Source organism: Eumetopias jubatus, unplaced genomic scaffold (assembly GCF_037043125.1).
Source record: "Eumetopias jubatus isolate StellerSeaLion01/CBP00866 unplaced genomic scaffold, mEumJub1_p1.0 scaffold_4, whole genome shotgun sequence".
Classification (NCBI taxonomy): domain Eukaryota; kingdom Metazoa; phylum Chordata; class Mammalia; order Carnivora; family Otariidae; genus Eumetopias; species Eumetopias jubatus.
The window spans coordinates 122,251,316-122,270,662 of NW_028274810.1; positions in this window are offsets into that span (position 1 = coordinate 122,251,316).

A 19,347-nucleotide genomic window follows, 5' to 3' on the forward strand; every position below is an offset into this window, starting at 1 on the left:
CCAGGAGTTCAGGGAGGGCTGAATAGATGGAGCACAGAGCATTTCTAGGACAGTGAAACTATTCTGACACTATAATGTGCATACGTGGCATTATGGGTTTGTCAAAGCTCATAGAATGTACAAGGAGTGAACCCTAAACTATGGACTTTAATAATAATATATCAGTATTGGTTCATCACTCGTAACAATAAACTATGGACTTTAATAATAATATGTATTAGTTCATCACTTGTAACAAATGTACCACACTAATGGAAGATGTTAATGAAAGAGAAAACGGGGTGGGGGATGGTTTGGAGAGGAAAAGGGATATTTGGGAACACTCTGTAATTTCTGCTCAATGTCTCTGTAACTCTAAAAGTGCTCTAAAAAGTCTACTAATTTTTTAAAATCTGGATCCTAGCTGGTCACTCAATGTATAAAATATAAGAATAGATGGGTCCTAGCTGAGGTAGGAGTGCAGTCCTTCCCACTTTCTACCTACAAACTCGTCTCAGATCTTGCTTTCCTCCTTGTGGGTCCCTGAGATATGACTATGGCTAGGCAGTTACATAAACCTTCCCTTGCCTACCCCCCAGCTCCCATCCCCACCCCCAGCACCCCAAGTGTGCCCTAAATAGTCTGACCTGACTCCTTGCTCTGTAGCCCAAGCTATTGCTCTGTAGCCCATTGCTATTTTAGAAAGGCAGGTGGTCTCCCTGTGGCTTCTCGTGGACCTTAGCACAATTTACCTGATTAAAACGTTACCCTTCTCACTTTGGCTTTTCCATTGCATTGGCTGAGAAATCCCAGTTTGGGCCCAGGTATCTCCCACAAATGTCTATCCAGGACCCGTGGGAATGGGAGACCATGGAGGAGTACAGGCAGGAGGGAACATGGATTCCGAATGGGGTATATGTGAAGCCAGACTGTTTTCATATTCCAAAGTCACAGCTGAGACTCCTCAGCAGTCCTACTTATAAACACACCACCAGTGCTAACAAAGAATCCAACAGAGAACTCGACAACCCCTTGAAGGCAAACCAGAACCTGATAACTAAAAGTGGTGACACCACAGTTACTGACAAATGTTTGCTGGGTGCAAGGGGAGTCTGTGAAATGCCTCAGGGCACCGAGACCATTAGGAGCCAGTTCCGCCAATGAATGGAGTGCTTCAGAGTAGCAGTTGTATTTGGGAGAGTTTCTGAAATAAGCCCTGGCTGCACCAGCCAAGGCCTCTGGGAAGGGAGGAGCAAACTCACCTTCTCCAGAAGCAGGGAGGCAAGAAGCCCAGCATCTCCATGGCTACCCAGCGAAGCCAGCCTCAAAGCCTTTCAGGAATCTCTGCTATTTGTGGAAACTGGATTGCATTCCCCAAAGACCAGCATTCCTACACCCTGTGTACTTTCCGCGGCTGCTTCTCTTTACTCTCCCTCACTCCAGTTAAAAAGGCAAGAGTGGGCCCTTATCCTCCACTCATGCCGGGGACCCTCCATGACACTCACCTGGAACGCCCCCATCAGAGGCAATGCATCGCAGAGGCGATCCTAGCAATTTTCATTCCCGTATATTCACGGGTCATAGTGTGAAATGTCATTAGCATACTCTTGAATACCTAATGGGATTGGAGGAAAAAAAAATAGATCCTCACTGATGTGACCAATGTGCCAATTAAGGACTGAGGTCTTTCTTCTTTTGCTTTTCTGTGTTGTCATCCCAACACAATCTCAGGGGTAGGTGAGTGACAAGACAATGCAATTGCTATTGTATATTTGCCACAAAGAACACCCAGTTAGAAACCTTCCCGCTGGGGCCAGCAGTGGATGTTAGTCTGCATTTTTTCGAGTCAAATAGGGGAAATGTATAGATTGGTGTAGAGTTTTTGGAAAACAATAGAAACTGAATTTAAGCTTAGATTACATTTTTATAGAACCTGAATTTAAGCTTAGCTTAAATTCTTAGAGAACCAACCCTCCTAACCAACTAACAAAACAAATAAAAAACATTCACAAGAGTCTGTGAGGTTTTCTGTTCAAATGGTCCTTAATGAGGCACCTGGATGGCTCAGATGGTTAAATGTCTGCCTTCGGCTCAGGTCATGGTCCTGAAGTCCCGGGATCGAGCCCCGCATCTCCCACATTGGGCTCCTGCTTAGACAGGAGTCTGCTTCTCCTTCTCCCTCTGCTCCTCCCCGTTTATGCTCACTCACTCTCTCTCTCAAACAAATAAATAAATAAAATCTTAATTAAAAAAAAAGGTCCCTAATGATGTCTGTGCCCATACATTTGTCTTTTCTGGCCAGTATATCTCCATTATTCCAGAAGAGACACCACTTTATTTTTAGAATAGTGTCTCCAACATCGCTTCTTCTGCAACCCCTATCCAAATATGCACTTCTAGTGAGAACTGCCAATAATTGTATCCTAATTACTTAGCTGCAGGATGGGCATCTCAGCAAAAGCAGACCAATCAGAGTTCTTCCCGGCAGCATTCAGAATAGAATTGAAGGGAGGAAGACCCTTTTCCCTTTGCTGGGAAACTGAAAAAAGTGATTTCTGGAACTGAGGGCAGGTGTGGCTCCAGGGAAGGCTTTTGTCTAAAGGAATGAAGAGGACATGCAGAGAAAAGCAAAGATATGACAGGGACAACCCTGTGGACATGCAAGTCCTTCGTTTAAGGTACATGTGGTAGACTTAAATCATGTCTCCTTGTACCCACAACCCGCACAGTCCCCTCCCACATTGATTCAGGTCTTGGCCATATGACTTGCTTAGGCTGGTGGGACATCAGCAAATGTGATGTGATAGAGGCTTGAAAAATACGTACGCGTTGGGACCTACCCTGTCCCTTGCTGCTTTTAGAACTTAGTCAGCGTGGGGAGAAACCCAGGCTAGCTTGCTGGAGAGAGGTGGCCCAGCCGATAGCCAGCACCATTTGCTGGACATAAAAGGAAGACCATCATGGATCATCTGGCCCCAGTTATGCCCCATAAGGGATACCAGACATGAGCAGAAGAACCATCACGTTGAGCCCAGCCCAAAATGATGGTGCACAGAGTTATGAGCAAATGGAAGGGTGGTTGTTCATTTCACCAAGTTTTGGAGTGGTTTGTTGCTCCACAGTAAATAACTTCTGGGTCCCTGGGACCTTCTTGCTATCATGTAAAAAAGAGGAGAGTGGGTCAAGAAGCCATGTAGAAAGAAGAACCCGCGTGTCTCAAAGATCCCAGCTGTCCCAGCCAGCCCTCTAGGGTCACGGATGCAACACTAAACCCAGTGGACACCACATGGAGCACAGGTGAGTCTCCCACGTGAGTTGCCCATCCACAGATTCATAAGCAAATGTGTGTTTATTTAAACCTAAACTTTAAAAGACGCTGAGTTTTGGAGTGGCTTGTTATTCAGCAAAAGCTAACCCCTCTAACTTTCTTGAAACCACTCATTTTTGCCTTTCTCCTGAAGCCACTGTCTTCCAGATTGTGCCCAATCTGCTGTGCAAGACTGTTCAGTGCATTCCTAATACCCAATCGCTCTTCTTCCCTTGACTGAAAAATACTGATTTTGTGTAGGGGGGGCATGTACCATCCTCTAAATGCGCTGTCCATTTCCCTTGCAGCTATATGTGGTTATGTGACGCAGCTGAAGCCTTTAAGAGGGATAGGACAATCGAGGAGGCAGACCACATCTCTTCCACTTTCCACCTTCCTTACTAGAATACAGATGTGATCACTGGAGCCACAGCAGCTCTTTTGAGACCATGGGTTTTAAAAAAAAGAAAAGAAAAAAGAATCACAGAGATGCCAGACCTGATTTTGTTAGAGAAAAATAAGAAAAACAAAAAATTGGTTTTAAGACATCTGTTTAAAGTGAGCTGCTGCTTCACATAACTAAATTCGATCTTGAGAGAAATGAGTTAGATTTCTGTCACCAGTGATCCGAAGAGTCCTGATCAGTGATTTGGTCTATCCCCTGGGGAGTCCTGTGGCCCCCTCTGCATGCCATACCATAAGATGCAAGATGCGCTGGTCCCCCTTTCTCTCCGGCTCATGTGTAAACACAAAGGCATTTTCCTCTTTCACCTTAAAGTAGATAAGATAGGTAGATATTTTTGAGAAGTATTTCATTAAAACCCAAAGAAAATAATTACAAGAAATATAAACAGCATGAAATTGCCCTGTTCCCATCACACTTGATCCTAAAATCACCATTAAGCTCTATGAACCCTACTCTAGTCTCTTGAGGACAATGGTTCTCAAAGGAGAGTCACCAAACCAGAAGCATCAGCATTACCTGAGAACTTGTTAGAGATGCAAATTCCCAGGCCCCACCCCAAACCTACTGAATCCAGAGCTCTGGGGGCGGGGCTAGCAGTAAGCGCTTGAACAACCCTTTCCGGTGATTCTGATGTAGCCACTGTTTCAGAGCCACTACCTTATGATAAGTATTTGCCAATACAGTAAGACAAGAAGCTCCCACTCCTTTTCTTTAGACAGTATTGGGCAAATTCTAGGGTTTGAATCAAAGAGAATTTCGTGTCATATTGTGATTCTGCTACATTAGCTGTGACATCTGGGGCCACATTCGATTAACCCCTAGTGTCCCGTGGTCTTCACTTCGTTCACAGGTAAAACGCAAACATACTTTTTAGGATTGTTTAAGATGAAATGAGACCTGCAAAATCCTACCCACAATCAGGCCCAAGGCAGGTATTAAATAAAGTCAGCTGACTCTCTTTTTAAAGTCTGCATCTCAGTTCTGTGGTCCACAGCTCAGTCCAGGAGCAAATGTCTGGCATTTGTAGCCGAATTACTTTCAAAAATAAAAAATAAGTTCCCTAAGTCCAGTTCAAATCTCCCAATACTTCTAAATACACCCACTTCAGCCAGGTGTTAAGATGGAGAGTCACCCTATTTCTTAACTGATTTGCTAGAATGACTGGCACTCGCCAGGCCCCGGTGGTCTGACCTTTCCTGGCTGAGGCTGGAGGAACCGCCACCCCCTAAGGCATTTCCATCCTCCTCACCTCCAGGGGCCTTCCTTCAATCTACTTCTTTCCAATGAACCCTAAAGGACCTTATTTAACGGTATCATACTCAGAGTTAATGGCATTCAGAAACCATCAGCTGCTCAGAGGAACCAATTCAAAAACAGCTGAGTGTAAGGTAAATGCTTAACCATAGGTTTTTGTTTGTTTGTTTGTTTTTAGTTTACTGTTTTGAATAAGGAATCTATATCCATGATTAACAGATTCAAATATTATAAAAGAGGATATTATGCAAAGGTACTCTCTTTTGTACCTCTGGCACTTAGATCCCTACCCAGAGACAACTGTGCTTACTAGCTTTTTGGATAAACTTTCAGAAATAGTCTATATATGAAAAATCATGGAAAAAAACAATATATATATAGTGAGATATATATATGTGTGTACATATGCACATGTACACACACATATATTACCTTCTTTGTTTTCCACAGAATGTAATATATTATACACACTGTCTGCACCAAGAATATGGAAATCATGGGCAGAGGGAGATTAATAAGAGACCTTCATGATCTTCAGAGTCCTATATTGGGAAGCCGGAGAGTTTGGATGATATCATCTGCAATATAGAAGAATCTCATCCTATGTCTCTGTGTCTCTGGCTACGCATAGACACTCTCTTGATGACCGTATCCGTGTGTGCATAAATGTGCACATATGTGTGCCTTACTCTGCAAACACACAAACAGGACCACGCCCATCTTTTGGGATCACTGTTCTCTATTACACCAGCCTGGTCACACTCATCAGTCCTAGTTTGGACTTCTAACCCCTGGGATGAATGGCCGCTAGGAGGCCCTGTGCTATCGACTGGCTCCCTGTTCACTTTTCTCACACCCAAGACTGTGTAGCAACATCCAGCTTACTGGGGATTCACACTTGACATTGCCCAAGCCTTAAAGCCCCGTCTGCCTGACAGCACACGTCCCCCTCCTGCATTCCTGACACCTGCTGACAAGCAGCTGATGGGATCTTAATCTGTCTCTCCCTCTTTTTTACAGATGGGAAAAACGAGACCCAGGCCTAGGCCCAGGGAAATTCCTAAAGGAACATGAATAGCGATATACCCTGGAATCAGGACTTTGGGATCGGCTTGGGCAAAGAAGGGTTGGGTGTCTAACGGTAGTAAGTTCTAATCCTGGCTTCACGACAGGACACCTGTATTTTCTTGGTTCTGGAGCCTCCGTTGGAAGATCTGTAAGGTAGGGTAATAATAATTACATAGAGAATAATTAGGATTATAAAACAAATATATGCATGGGTGCCTGGGTGGCTCAGTTGGTTGGGCGACTGCCTTCGGCTCAGGTCATGATCCTGGAGTTCTGGGATCGAGTCCCGCATTGGGCTCCCTGCTCAGCAGGGAGTCTGCTTCTCCCTCCGACCCTCCCCCCTCTCATACTCTCTCTATCTCATTCCCTCTCTCAAATAAATAAATAAAATCTTTTAAAAAAACAAATATATGCAAAACACCAAATAATGTATACAACAGAATAATCATTTGCCAAATTTTAAGTAGCGCCCCAACATTTCTTAGAGGTTCACCCTCTGAGCTCCAGCTTGCTTTCTTATTTCTGTAAACATTATTCAACTATATAGAGTAGCTCCTGCATCGGGGATACAAAGATGATCAAGATAGTGCCTTGGTCCTCGAGAAGCAGAAGGGGTGGCAGAGACAGCCAGCAAGTTCCTGCAGCCCAGGGGAGGCTTCCTTCCATGTGTGATGAGGCTCGCTGGGAACACAGGACACTTATCTACCTGCTGTTGGCAGTACAAAGGGCAGCGCCAGGGTGTGTGTTTCTGCTGGACTAAGGCCAAGTGTGGGGTGAAATGGGAATGCACGTTTCCAGCCATATTTCCTCAACCATGCCCACGGATCCCACAGAACTGCTCAGCGGCACCCCAGCATCCCTGGGGGGGTTTCCAAATACTATAGCCAGCACTGTGGCCACTTTCATTTCCGGGCTTCCGGATGCACAAGAACACAAGAGTCTCCCTTCTCTGCAACCAGGCATGTCCTTCCACCTTTCACACTCAGGCCCCAGCGTGACCTCTAGATGAAGTTGCCAGAGAAATAAGCCTCTGAGGATAATTTGTCAAGCACGCGATTAGGCAGCAGGGCAAGGAATCTTTCCTGACTTCTGCAGATAGGAGCTTACATCACAGCATGAAATTTGTTTACCCTTATCTTAGCACACAAGAACAAATTATCCCACCCTTGTTATAAATCCAGCAGCCCTGCATCTGTGAGCAGGTTTCCACGTAAATCTCCAGCAAACGTTCCTTGGCTGACTGTTCACTTTGTTTGCTGCCTTTTCCTGGCCGCGGCTCATGGAACCGTTAGTCTCACTAGTGCACATGCTGGTTTTCTTCTGTAGAGATAACAGAAGGAAAGAAAGTGAGCAGCTAGGGTCACGACTGCCCCAGAAACCCCACCACCCACAGCAGACTCTCTCCCGGCTGAACTGCCATGGCTCCATGGGCCAGAAAGATCCACCAAGCCACAGTGAGATCTGCCCTCAACATCCTGGGAGGCCAGAACTTGCCAGCCCTGGAGGGGACCCTTGCAGACTCACTGTGTTCCGGACGGTTAGTATGAACAGATGGTCCTGAGTGGGGTGAGGAACCTGTCCAAGTGGGTTTTAAATGGCCTCAGCAGCCATTTAAATAACATGGGTCAGGCAGGGAAAGGGTACAGCTAACAGATAGGTGATCATCAAAGTAAACATCCTTGGCCTGGATGCCTAGACCTCAAAGACAATAGGATGGCTTAGTACAAATTAATAATAATAATAATAATAATAATGATAAATCATTAACAACAACAGCAATAGCTACAGAGCCCTTACTTTACAGTGCAGGGCTCCGCAGGGCTTGGGGCTAGGTTCCCTGAGTGTAATCCTCTAGCCTCAGCCCTCCAGGTATATGACCCCACAGTGCTCACAGTAGTCCACAGTAGCTCACGGTAGAGGGGGGCGCTGTTACAGCTAGGGACCTGAAGCACAGAAAGGTTAAGTGAGATGCTCAGGGTCACTCAGAAGTAAGAGGTAAGAGCTTGATTAAAACAGGCAGTCAGACTTCAGAGCCTATGTTCTAAGACAGTACTTCCTAAGCGCCAACACACACAAGAATCATCTGGTGACCTTGTTCAGATGTAGATTCTGATTCAGCAGGTCGAAGTAGGGGCCTGAGATACTGCCTTTCCCACAAGCTCGGCTCCCAGGGGAGGCCCATGCTGCAAGGTCACAGACCACACTTGGAGGAGGGGCAGTTGGGCCCAGGACCCAGCACTATACAGTGGAATGGGAGCACCTCTGTTGGTCCACCTACTCTTTGTTACCTGTCCACAGAGAAAGAAGAACAAAAATTGGGAGTGAGCTGCTAGACATTTTATAACTATTTGACAGTTATTTTATATCTGCTAAATCTAGTAGCAAAAGTTAAGGCTTGTACATCATTTTATTATTTTTACTGCATTCATCTAGTAAGTTATATCAATGTTATTTTACAAAGGTGTTACACACAAAAAGTTAGAAATTGTAAACAAAACCAGGAAACAAAACAAACAGCCTGGTCCTTCCCTACAGATAATTTGAAAATCACTGCTCAACACTACTATGATGTACTGATTCCCTCATAGATGAAGAGTCAAGGACCATGGGGTGTATGTCTGTCTGTCCCACCTCAATTTCACTTCCTAGAGGTTCCATTTTCTTGTGGTTTTGAGGCAGTTCTGGTATATCGAGCCCCACATGCAGAAGAAAACTGCCATCCATAAAACCCCTCGAGTAATGTGATTTCTGTTCTGTCCCTTCCTGGTTTGGGAACCTCTGCCAAGTCACTCAGCCTTCCTGAGGCTCCTTTTCTTCATCTGTACAATAAAGCCCACCCACTGCGTGGCAACAAGGGATGAAATGCTGTAAAGCATACACAGGGCTTAGCACAACACCTGGAAAAATCACTAGCAATCAATAAAGAGCAGATACAATCATTATTAGGCAGAAAAAAAAACCTGCAAGAAATAAATTCATATCAGGCAATCATTGACTCCATCAGCATTTTGGAGAAAATGCTCCTGACACTCTGCTAGGCACTGGGAAGTCATGATGGTATGTTTCTCTCAACAAAATTGAATTAATTTCTTTTCAACTTAGAACAGTTAGTGCCCAATTTCTCACAAAAGTCGGCAACAAAAGCGAAATTTTAATCCTAACCACTAGCAAGAACAGTGCCCCAAGGCACTGCAAGATGTCTGATCATCAAACAAAAATGTAATTATTTTCATTCTGCTCCAGAAACTTAGGCAGGTAGGTGAACTAACATAGTTTAGAAAGATTTTCAATAGCAAGGAATAAAACAAGGCAGGTTTTATTTAACCTCAGTTAAGCAGAAATCCAGCTAACTAGAGATGGTCAAGGTGGAGTGTTCCTAGTTAATGGTTGTTAGGGTCTGCCTATAACTCATTTACATAATGACCCAGGAGGCAAGAGCCCCTGGGGTTTATGGACAAGGGAAAGAAAGGGGCTGAGTGCGGTATTGGTAAATGTTGGTCAAGTCCCTGACACTTTGGGGCAGGAATTTGTAAATCACTAGGTGAGGGAAATTTGCCAGGTGGGAATGGGAATCTTTCTGACTTTGCCAAAATGGCAAACTTCATGCTCCAGTTTGGTGTCGTGTTTAAGTGCCTGCAGGGATGTAGTGATTCGTTCAGTACAGCACATTGAAATCCAATTTATTTATCATAGTTGGCATGTCCCCAAAGCTTTAATGACTCAGACCCTCCCACAGTAATACATTCATTTGTCAAATTAGTCAGCGTCCCCAGGTTGTTTCTTTTTCCCCTCTCCCTGGGCTGTCCAGATACAGAAAGTTCAGGTCCCTTTCCCCAATGGGGCCATCTTCTATCAGTCTGTTACTGAAATCTATATGGGTGTGCTAAAGTCTAAGACACCAGTCTGAAACCCTTGAGCTAGATGCTCTAGTGGAAGCACACCCCACCTGGAGGAGGAGGAAGAAGAGAAAGAAACAGTTAATGGCTGCATTTTGCCTTAGCAAGAAGCTCCTTCCTGTTGTTGTTGGTCACATCACTGGGACAAATGTGGCTGGAGCACCAGAGTCCCCTGTCCAGTGGGGCTTGCATTCAGACCCGTCTGGGTCCATATCCTGTTGGTTGGCTGATTTGACGCTTTAGGTAGTTCACTTTCCCCAGCTCTAAAATGGGTATTAGAATCATAAATGGAACCTGCCCTGTGAGGCCATGAGAAGGGTGAACCAGGTAATGATTACAAATAGTTAGCATGGTACCTGGCACAGAATGAATTCTGCTATCTCAGAGACAAGACCTCATCTTTCTCTGGTTCACAGTGAAGAGTAGCATAATATGCTACCCCAAAAGGTGTTGCTTTGGCACAAGGATTAATTTGAGTTGAAGGCAACTGAGAAGAAGCAGATATAAGAAACGCTTTCTGCCCTCCCCCTCTCTGCCTGAAGACAGACATAAATTCCCCTTGTTAAGGTGTCCCCCTTCTCCACTTCCTGTACCGTTGGAGATAAGATGACACAGGGAAAATTTCCATTAGTTTACCATTAGTTTCTCCGTATATTTGTCTTCCCACAATTTGCTTTCCATAGAACTTCAAAGCCCTTTGTCATGTCACTTCTCTACAAAATTACTGTACTTTGCTAAAATATAAAAAAGCCCAAGTTGCAACCACCTTTTTCATCTACTCATCACAGAGGGCTCCTATATATGTGTGTCATGCATACATTAATAAGCTTTTATTTGTTTTTTCTTGTTAACCTGTCATCTGCTAGTCTAATTTGAGGACTCCAGCCAATGAACCTAAGACAAAGCAAAATTATTTGCTTCCTCCCCTACAAGAGCTATGTACAGAGTGATCATAGCTTCTCCAATTTGTAAAAGCTCGGTAAACATAGCTTATATACTCAACCTTTTGGCTCAGTCTCTAAATATCCCTTGTCTGGCATCCCCAACTGCTTTTGGGACTCTTAAGACAAAGGCTTAATTCTATGCATTCATCTCCTACTGAACATCTCCTAAGCTGTTCAGTAGATGCTAGTTGGTGTGATGGAGCCCTGAGCATCCGGAAGGCAAGGACCAGATTTTGGTCCCTTTGCACAGCAAGTGAGAACGATGGATGGCATAAAGTAGGCCTTCAGTAAGGATTCCTGGAACGGGACTGGCAGACACAGCAGCTGCCATGCGCAGTGGGGCACATTCAGCCCCAGCCACAGAATCCAGGGCAGGGCTAGCCCACAGGTAAGTCCTCCCTATGTAGAGGGAGAACCCCATCCCATCCTTTCCTCCTGCAGTCTCATCAGATAACTCATCCACTCAACTGGCAATCAACCCCCAATGCCATGACCTTTAGCAAAATCCTTTCTTGATATCTTTTCTCCTTAATAGAACCTTATTGACTTCCTTTTTTTTTTTTTTTTAATTTCTCCCCCTTGACCCACTTTACTCCATCAGCTTCTTCCTGGTTCCACTTCACACCTTAGTTTTGTGAACTGAACACATACTTGAAACTCAGAATCACTTTTTTTAAAATAATTTTTTATTGTTATGTTAATCACCATACATCATTAGTTTTTGATGTAGTGTTCCATGATTCATTGTTTGTGCATAACACCCAGTGCTTCACGCAGACTGCGCCCTCTTTAATACCCATCACCAGGCTAACCCATCCCCCCACCCCCCTCCCCTCTAGAATCCTCAGTTTGTTTTTCAGAGTCCATCGTCTCTCATGGTTCGTCTCCCCCTCCGACTTACTCCCCTTCATTCTTCCCCTCCTGCTATCTTCTTCTTTTTTTTTTCTTAACATATATTGCATTATTTGTTTCAGAGGTACAGATCTGTGATTCAACAGTCTTGCACAATTCACAGCACTCACCATAGCACATACCCTCCCCAATGTCTATCACCCAGCCACCCAATCCCTCCCACCCCCCACCACTCCAGCAACCCTCAGTTTGTTTCCTGAGATTAAGAATTCCTCATATCAGTGAGGTCATAGGATACATGTCTTTCTCTGTTTGACTTATTTCACTCAGCATAACACCCTCCAGTTCCATCCACATCTTTGCAAATGGCAAGATCTCATTCCTTTTGATGGCTGCATAATATTCCATTGTGTATATATACCACCTCTTCTTTATCCATTCATCTGTCGATGGACATCTTGGCTCTTTCCACAGTTTGGCTATTGTGGACATTGCTGCTATAAACATTGGGGTGCACGTACCCCTTCGGATCACTACATTTGTATCTTTGTGGTAAATACCCAGTAGTGCAATTGCTGGATCCTAGGGTAGCTCTATTTTCAACTGTTTGAGGATCCTCCATACTGTTTTCCAGAGTGGCTGCACCAGCTTGCATTCCCACCAACAGTGTAGGAGGGTTCCCCTTTCTCCACATCCCCACCAACATCTGTCATTTCCTGACTACTCAGAATCACTTTTTAAAGAAATGCTTCTCCTGAGCAAAACAAAATGAGAATATCAGGCTAATCCAAAGAAGGGTTTGTTTACTTAGCACATAATTGTCAAGCATCTACTCTGTGTAGGAGACTACATTGGACAATGTGGGTACAACAGTGACACATCAGTCTGACCTCCTTGAGACATGGGCAATGATGAAAGAAGCAAATACAATCACTACTGTAATAAGTGTTTCATAGGAAATAAATGGGCTGAAGAAGGGTGAGGTGGATCACAAGCTCATTAGCAAAACTCCTCTAAGGACCTGACTTAATTGGAGGCATAAATCATACAAAGGATTTAGCTTTGTGAAGAGTGGAATTCCAGAACATTCCAGGCCCAGGGAATGGACATGTCAAGGTCTGAGGTAATCACAAGCTTGGTGTGGACAGGAAACCAAGGACTGATGTGGCTGGGCCATACAGAGTGGGCAACTGGGAAACTGGGAGGACATGAGGCCAGAAGGGTGGTGAGGAGTCAGATTCAGGAATGAAGGCAAAGATGGGAGGAATGTGGAGTATGAAGACAAAGGAACTCAGCCATATTGGCTACTGTCTGGGCCAGCTGGGTGGCTGGAGGTTACCCCTACTCTGTGGCACTGTCTTGTGTCTGATTCTTGACTCCACAAATCACCAGCTGTGTTGTCATGGGTAAGATGCTTGAGGATATTGATAATAATGCCTAGCTCATAGGTGAGGCTTAGATGAGTGAATATACATAAAGCTCTTAGAATGGTGTTATTTATAATAAGCACTTCACAGATGTTAGCTGCTACTATCTTATTTGTTGATTACCACTTTCATGAATTCTTCGTCATCTGAGGTATAATCCTTAAGCTCAAAGACTCAGAAACCCAACTCTGCCAATGCATGGAAAGTGGAGGGACTTAGCCCACAGAGTCTGAGGCATAAAGCCAGGCCCCCACCTCTCTTGCTGATTGGCCAAAAGAAATATAATTATTAGGACAATTTGTACCGTTGATAAGCATGTCTTCTACGGTTCCCCAAATGCCTCTCAGGAGGTTGTTTCATTGGTAGGGAGTAGAACATGCTCAGTAATGTTAATGGCAGGTGTCCTGGCTCTGTAAAATTATCTTTTAACCCAAGAGATCTAAGATACTACAATTTCAACACGTAATCACTTGGAAAAAATTAGTAAGATACTTTACTTTTTCGTACCATATTGCAAAATTGGTGTACATTTTACATTAACAATACATTCCATTTCAGACCAGCTACATTTCAGGTACTTAAAAGCCACATATAACTACACATAACTAGAGGCTACCATGTTGAACAGGGCAGAGCTATAATTTCTTGACGAATTTAGCTGTGTTAGCCCGGCCTCCACTTCTTAACCCCTCTGAAATTCAACTGTCTTAGGGTAGTGCCTGGCACACTACAGGCATTTAGTAAATTTTTAAAGTAATTTTCTCATCTCTAAATTAAGAATAATCCTAACGTGTGTCCAACACTGTTCTAGGAGCTAAGAATACCTCCATGAACAAAACAAGAATCCCTGGCTTCACAGAGCTTATACTCTAATTAGGAAAGGTAATAAACAAAATAATATAGAAATTAAAATGGAATCCTAAAAGGTGATAAGTGAGTTGAGTAAGTGATAGAGAAACTGAGCAGGAGAGAAGAATAAGGAGTGTGTGTGGGAGGGCACTAGGCATTTTAAACAGCATCACCAGAGAAGGCTCGCCAGGAAGCTATCATCTGAGTCAAGACTTAGCACACCATGGAGTTATTTGGTAGTAAACTGTTCCAGGCAGAGGGAACAGCAAATGTGAAGGCTATGTGAGAGAAGCATGGCCACCATTGGGGAAGGAACAGCAAGGGGCCAGTGTGTCTGGAGATGTGAATGAGGGGGTGTCAGAGAGGTAATGTGGAAGACGGGCCAGGGCTTTAGGGGCCATTTTAGGGATTTGGGCCCTTCCCCAACCGAGAGGGAGAGCCTCAGGAGGGCTTTGAGCAAAGCAGTGACCTGGCTTGGCCTATAGTCTCATGGGATTGCTAGGGGCTGCTGGGTTATGAACAGACTATAGTGGGGTAAGTACCCTTGGCTTGGGGAAAACAGATAGAAATTGACCAACCAGATTTGTTGAGACTTATGCCCCAAATCCTGGGTGGGTGGTCCCCCTAATCTGTCCTGCAGAAAGCCATGCTGAACAAATGCGGTCTTCCTCCCTCATGTCAGCTCTCTTTCCCTGGAAGCATGAAGAACGCCCAAGGAAAGAAAAGAAGGTTGGGTTTGCTGTGCTGAAGCTTTTCTCATTATTGACAGCCTTGTCTCCTCTCTAAATATCTCATCCTCCCCTTTTTTGCACAAGAAGTGCAAAATAAGATTCTTAGAATTTAGACTTTTTTTGAAATCTCTACATTTGGATTTGCAGATATGCCAATATTTGGATTTATAGAGCTGTAATTTAAGCCAGTCTCTCCCCTGGAACCACTTGGTGAAATGCATCTTTCATGAGGCTCCTGCAGGAGCCCAGCTACAAGCTCAGACTCCCCGGCACAAATCAAACTCTCCGGTTCAACATCAACAGTGTGTTGTCAGGGGCCTCCCGCAACAGCAAGGATCTGGAAGGGACAGGCATCAGTGTTTTCCCACTGGTAAGCCCTCTTCTAGAAAAGGATTAAAAGTCTCCTCACAGGTTAGCCACAGGACGAATGGATGGAAAGCTAATGGTTTTGTGTGGGCGTTATAGCCCCAGACCCCTTCTCGGGCGTCTCCTCTCCGTGCCTACCCACAGGGCAGCCTAGCTCTGGCCCGGCCTGCTTGAGACAGCCTGCTCTGGTTATCTGCGGGGAAAAAGCAAGTCAAATACCGAAGCCAAGGAAAGGGATGCCACTCAGCAGCCTCTATGATTCCTTCCTTAATCTGAAGGTCAAGGAATAATTCAGTTAAAGTGCAAAACTCTTTATGCAGGTTTTAAAGCCCAAGACAGCCAGGCTGAGAGGGTGGGGAGGGCAGCTGCAGGCCACCAGCTCTCAGAGGGGAGAGAGGCCCAGTCCTCACCTCCTGTGAAGCTTCCAATTAAAAAAAGAGACAGAAAAAAGAATACATGCCCCAAACAGGTTATTTGTTGTCTTTTTTACCCGATGGCCCTGCTTATGCAGTTGCTGCTATGTATGTAACCTCACCTGGAGATGGGGGCCCTTTGTGACAGGGAGTCTGGACTAAAACACCTGACTCACCTTGCTCCCCATCTCCTATCCCTGCTCCATCCCTGGCAACACTCCAGGGAGAGCAATGACCAGGATGGGGAAGCACCCACGTAGGGCAGCCAACTGTCCCAGTTGGCCTAGGACATGCTAAAATCAGGATAGTCCCGAGCAAACCAGGACAAGTTGGTCACTCTAATCCAGCAGACACACCAGCCCCCTGGTCCTCGGACTGGCCAACGTCTGCAGGAACATATATGCTGGTGTCCCTGAGGCTGCTTGATGCAGCAGGAAAAGTAGGCTTGGAACCAGCCAGATTTGGATTTGAATCCAGCTTCTCCCACTTACAGTCAGCAAGATTCCTATCCCTAGGCCTTTGGGTGCTTATCTGGGGAATGTAAAAACAGGATCAGTATGGAAATTTCGTAAGACCATGCCCACAACAAATGGCTCTGCCTTTTCCTCCTCATATTAAAATCATCATCTGGCTCTTACACCTGCTGTGTGAATAATGCCTGGCATCTCCACAGGCTTTAGGGTTTGTAGGATGCTTCCATGTAAGCTGTCTCATTGGAGGATTCGCAAGTGAGACAAGGAGTATCATCAGCCCCACTTTAGAGACTGGGGAAGGGGACGAAATGGAGAAGAGAGGCTCCAAGGTCATGCACCTGGCAAACAGGACACCAGCCCGCATCACCTGCTCCCATTCTGCTATGGCTCACCTCCTATGGTTTCAACAAAACCCCCAACAGCGGGGAACAGGCACAGGTAAGTCTGGGAGTTTCCCAGTATAAGGAGGTGTGGAGGAACCTGTTTTCCAGCAAATTCACTCACTATCTGCTGCCACCGGGAGCCTGGGGCCCAACCCCGGGGAACAGGCAGAGTTCCAGATTGCCTAATCAGATAATTCTGCCCTCGTGCTCTGGTTTTGTACATTCTTGGAGTGAGCCATTTGAACGACTACACCTGCAGAGTCAGGGCCAGTGCCTTGTCAGGTAGAAATATCAATTCTCGATTATTCCCCACTGCTTTGGACAGGAAGAATGTGAGAGTGACTAACTGGCATTCAACACAGCTTGTTTTTATTGAGTGTCTCCTCCAAGGAGGTGTGTGGGATGTGACACTTGGGTCACAGCCTGGCTGAGGGGATGAAGCGACAGTGTGGCCGAGAATCCCAATCGAGGGAACATGTCTCCAGTGAGCGGCTGCCCTTGGGGATGGTGCCTTCACGGGCTTCTTCCTTTGTCCGCCAGGCTCCATTTGTGCGGAATGCCTTCCTTCCCACAGCCTGGCCTTCTACCGGACCTGCTTCCTCTCCCATCCCTTCCAGTCCATTTTCCAAGGGCAGCCAGCTTGAGGACCTTCAAACCTCAAAGCTTCCTACCTTTTAAGTAGAGACAAACACAGTCTTTAAGATTTGGCAAATACTTGAGTTTTGCTGCTCTTACTGGGCTCCAGAGTTAAAGCCAAGAACACAGTAGACAAAATCCTTTCTCTTACAGCATTTATATGTTGATAGGAGGAGGCAAGTAGCAAATAAGTCGATGAAGTCAAAGGGACCTGTGAGATCACCCCACTTGTCAGCTGAGAGAAGTCACCTGGCCTCTCTAAACTTAACAGAATAATAGAATCAAGAGCTCACTGTTAGTTGTCATTATTAATCTAGAGTTGTGTCACCCTCAGGAGTCCAACACTCCTGATGGCAGGCATTTTGGAATTCACTTGTGTCCACATGCCTTGAAACTTCCCCTAGGCACCCTCTACTTCCCCTTCCTTCGGGACATGTCCTAAGAAGTCTACTTATTCTCTGTCTCTTCCACTACACTGAGCCCCATGGGGACATGAATACCTATAAAACCTAGCATGCTGCCTATTGAATTTGTAGAATAATGTGCGGTGGATGAGACAAGTAGGTACCTAGTACGTCTTCAAGAAATAGGTTTTGAATCAAGCTCTCTCTAGAAAAGACATTTTAAATACATGAATTAAAGAATAATACCAGATGGTATAGGGTCAAGTGCTGAATTATATATAATCAAGTGATACAATGTGTTATAGAACTTGAATGGCAGAGATGGCCAACACAGAGGTTCCCCAGGCCAGCCAAGGAACTGGGGTAGTTGAGGTGGGTAGGATGGGATGGGGGCCAGCTGGAGAGTACATCTCATCTCCAAGGCAATGATCGCTTAGTTCTAGCTTTTTGTCGCCATCATGGAATGTGGGCCTGATGGGCTCACATAGCTAGCTTTTTCAAGTAAAGTTGGAAATCTAAACATGAGATTTCTCAAGTCTCCAAATTGTTGACAGCTAATTTAACTTTAAATTCATTAAACAATTATTTGAGATGAGCAAAGAATGTTTGAGAGCACTTATATAGCCTCTGACCGAGAGCCCCGGGTGACCGGATGGAGGTTGGGCCCTAATCAGGAATCAATGGAAGAAGCTACACAGGAGGCAGGCTATCAATATGGCCAAGAATTCTGCTAAAGCCTCCATCAAGCACTTATTGAGCACTTACTAACTACCAAGCATTGGGATATAAAAATGACTCAGAACCTGTTTCCTCTAAGACTTTCTATGTGCTTAATTCAAGAAATGTTGTTGAGCCACGATCACCACATACCTGAACACAGCTCCTCAAGACAAGGAGACAGGCACCTAGATAGACAACTAGATGTTGCTTCCTACTCATTAGATCTTTGTCCCAGAGTGCTGGAAGCAAACTGTCCTACCTCTGTGTCCTTCTATGCATTCTCCCATCCCCAGCCAACCTACCCAGTACCAGCTGGGGCAAAGTGGCCTACCGCTGCTGACCCTAGCAGAGGTTTCTCAGGCTAACTAAGACATGGGATGACTCGCCATTGCCTCTGTAAGCCTAACTCGTCCCTGTGAAATGGGTACCTCCATGAGCTCACATGGTGATGACACAAAGCATTCAGGTAACAGCAACACCTCAGAGCACGTGCCTGAGGCTGTGTAGAAAATATTTTAATTTAATCTGCACAGCAGGCACACAAAAGTCTCTTTTTGGCCTAACTTATACTGTGATCTTGGACTTGCTGAAGGACTAACTTCCATCACAGCCATGCCAATATTGATTGTTCGGGCTCAAAAGTACCTAAGTAGATTGATTTTTTTTTTTTTTCTCTCTCAAACTAAAAAGGATTGCAGTAGTGTTAGTATATTCCTGTTTCAACTGGTTGGTATGCATACTGAATAAATAATAGTGTTACCTGGAAAAATTTAGGTAAAAGAAACAGTGATGGAAAACAGGGTGGAAGAGGTCTTAAGGTGCATTCTTGATTCCACTACGAATCAGTCTGGTGTTCCACTGAGTGCCTAAGCTTGTCTATTAACAGCACTCCACCCCCACTCCAATCTATTATTTTTTTAAAAGAAAAAGAACAGTTTGGTAACCTGCATCTTAGGTAGGGAATAAAACAAAAGGAAAAACAAAACACACACGCAAATACAAAAAAACAAAAAACAAAAAGCAAAATCAGCATGGGGGGAGCAAGTGTCTCCTTGAGGTGGAGGTTAATAGGCAATACTCCTCTCCTGTCACTTCCTTCTGTAAGTCAGCAAGAAGGAAATACATCCACCAGGGGCCTCTGCTCATTTGTTCTTCATTTAAGGACAATTAGACAATTCC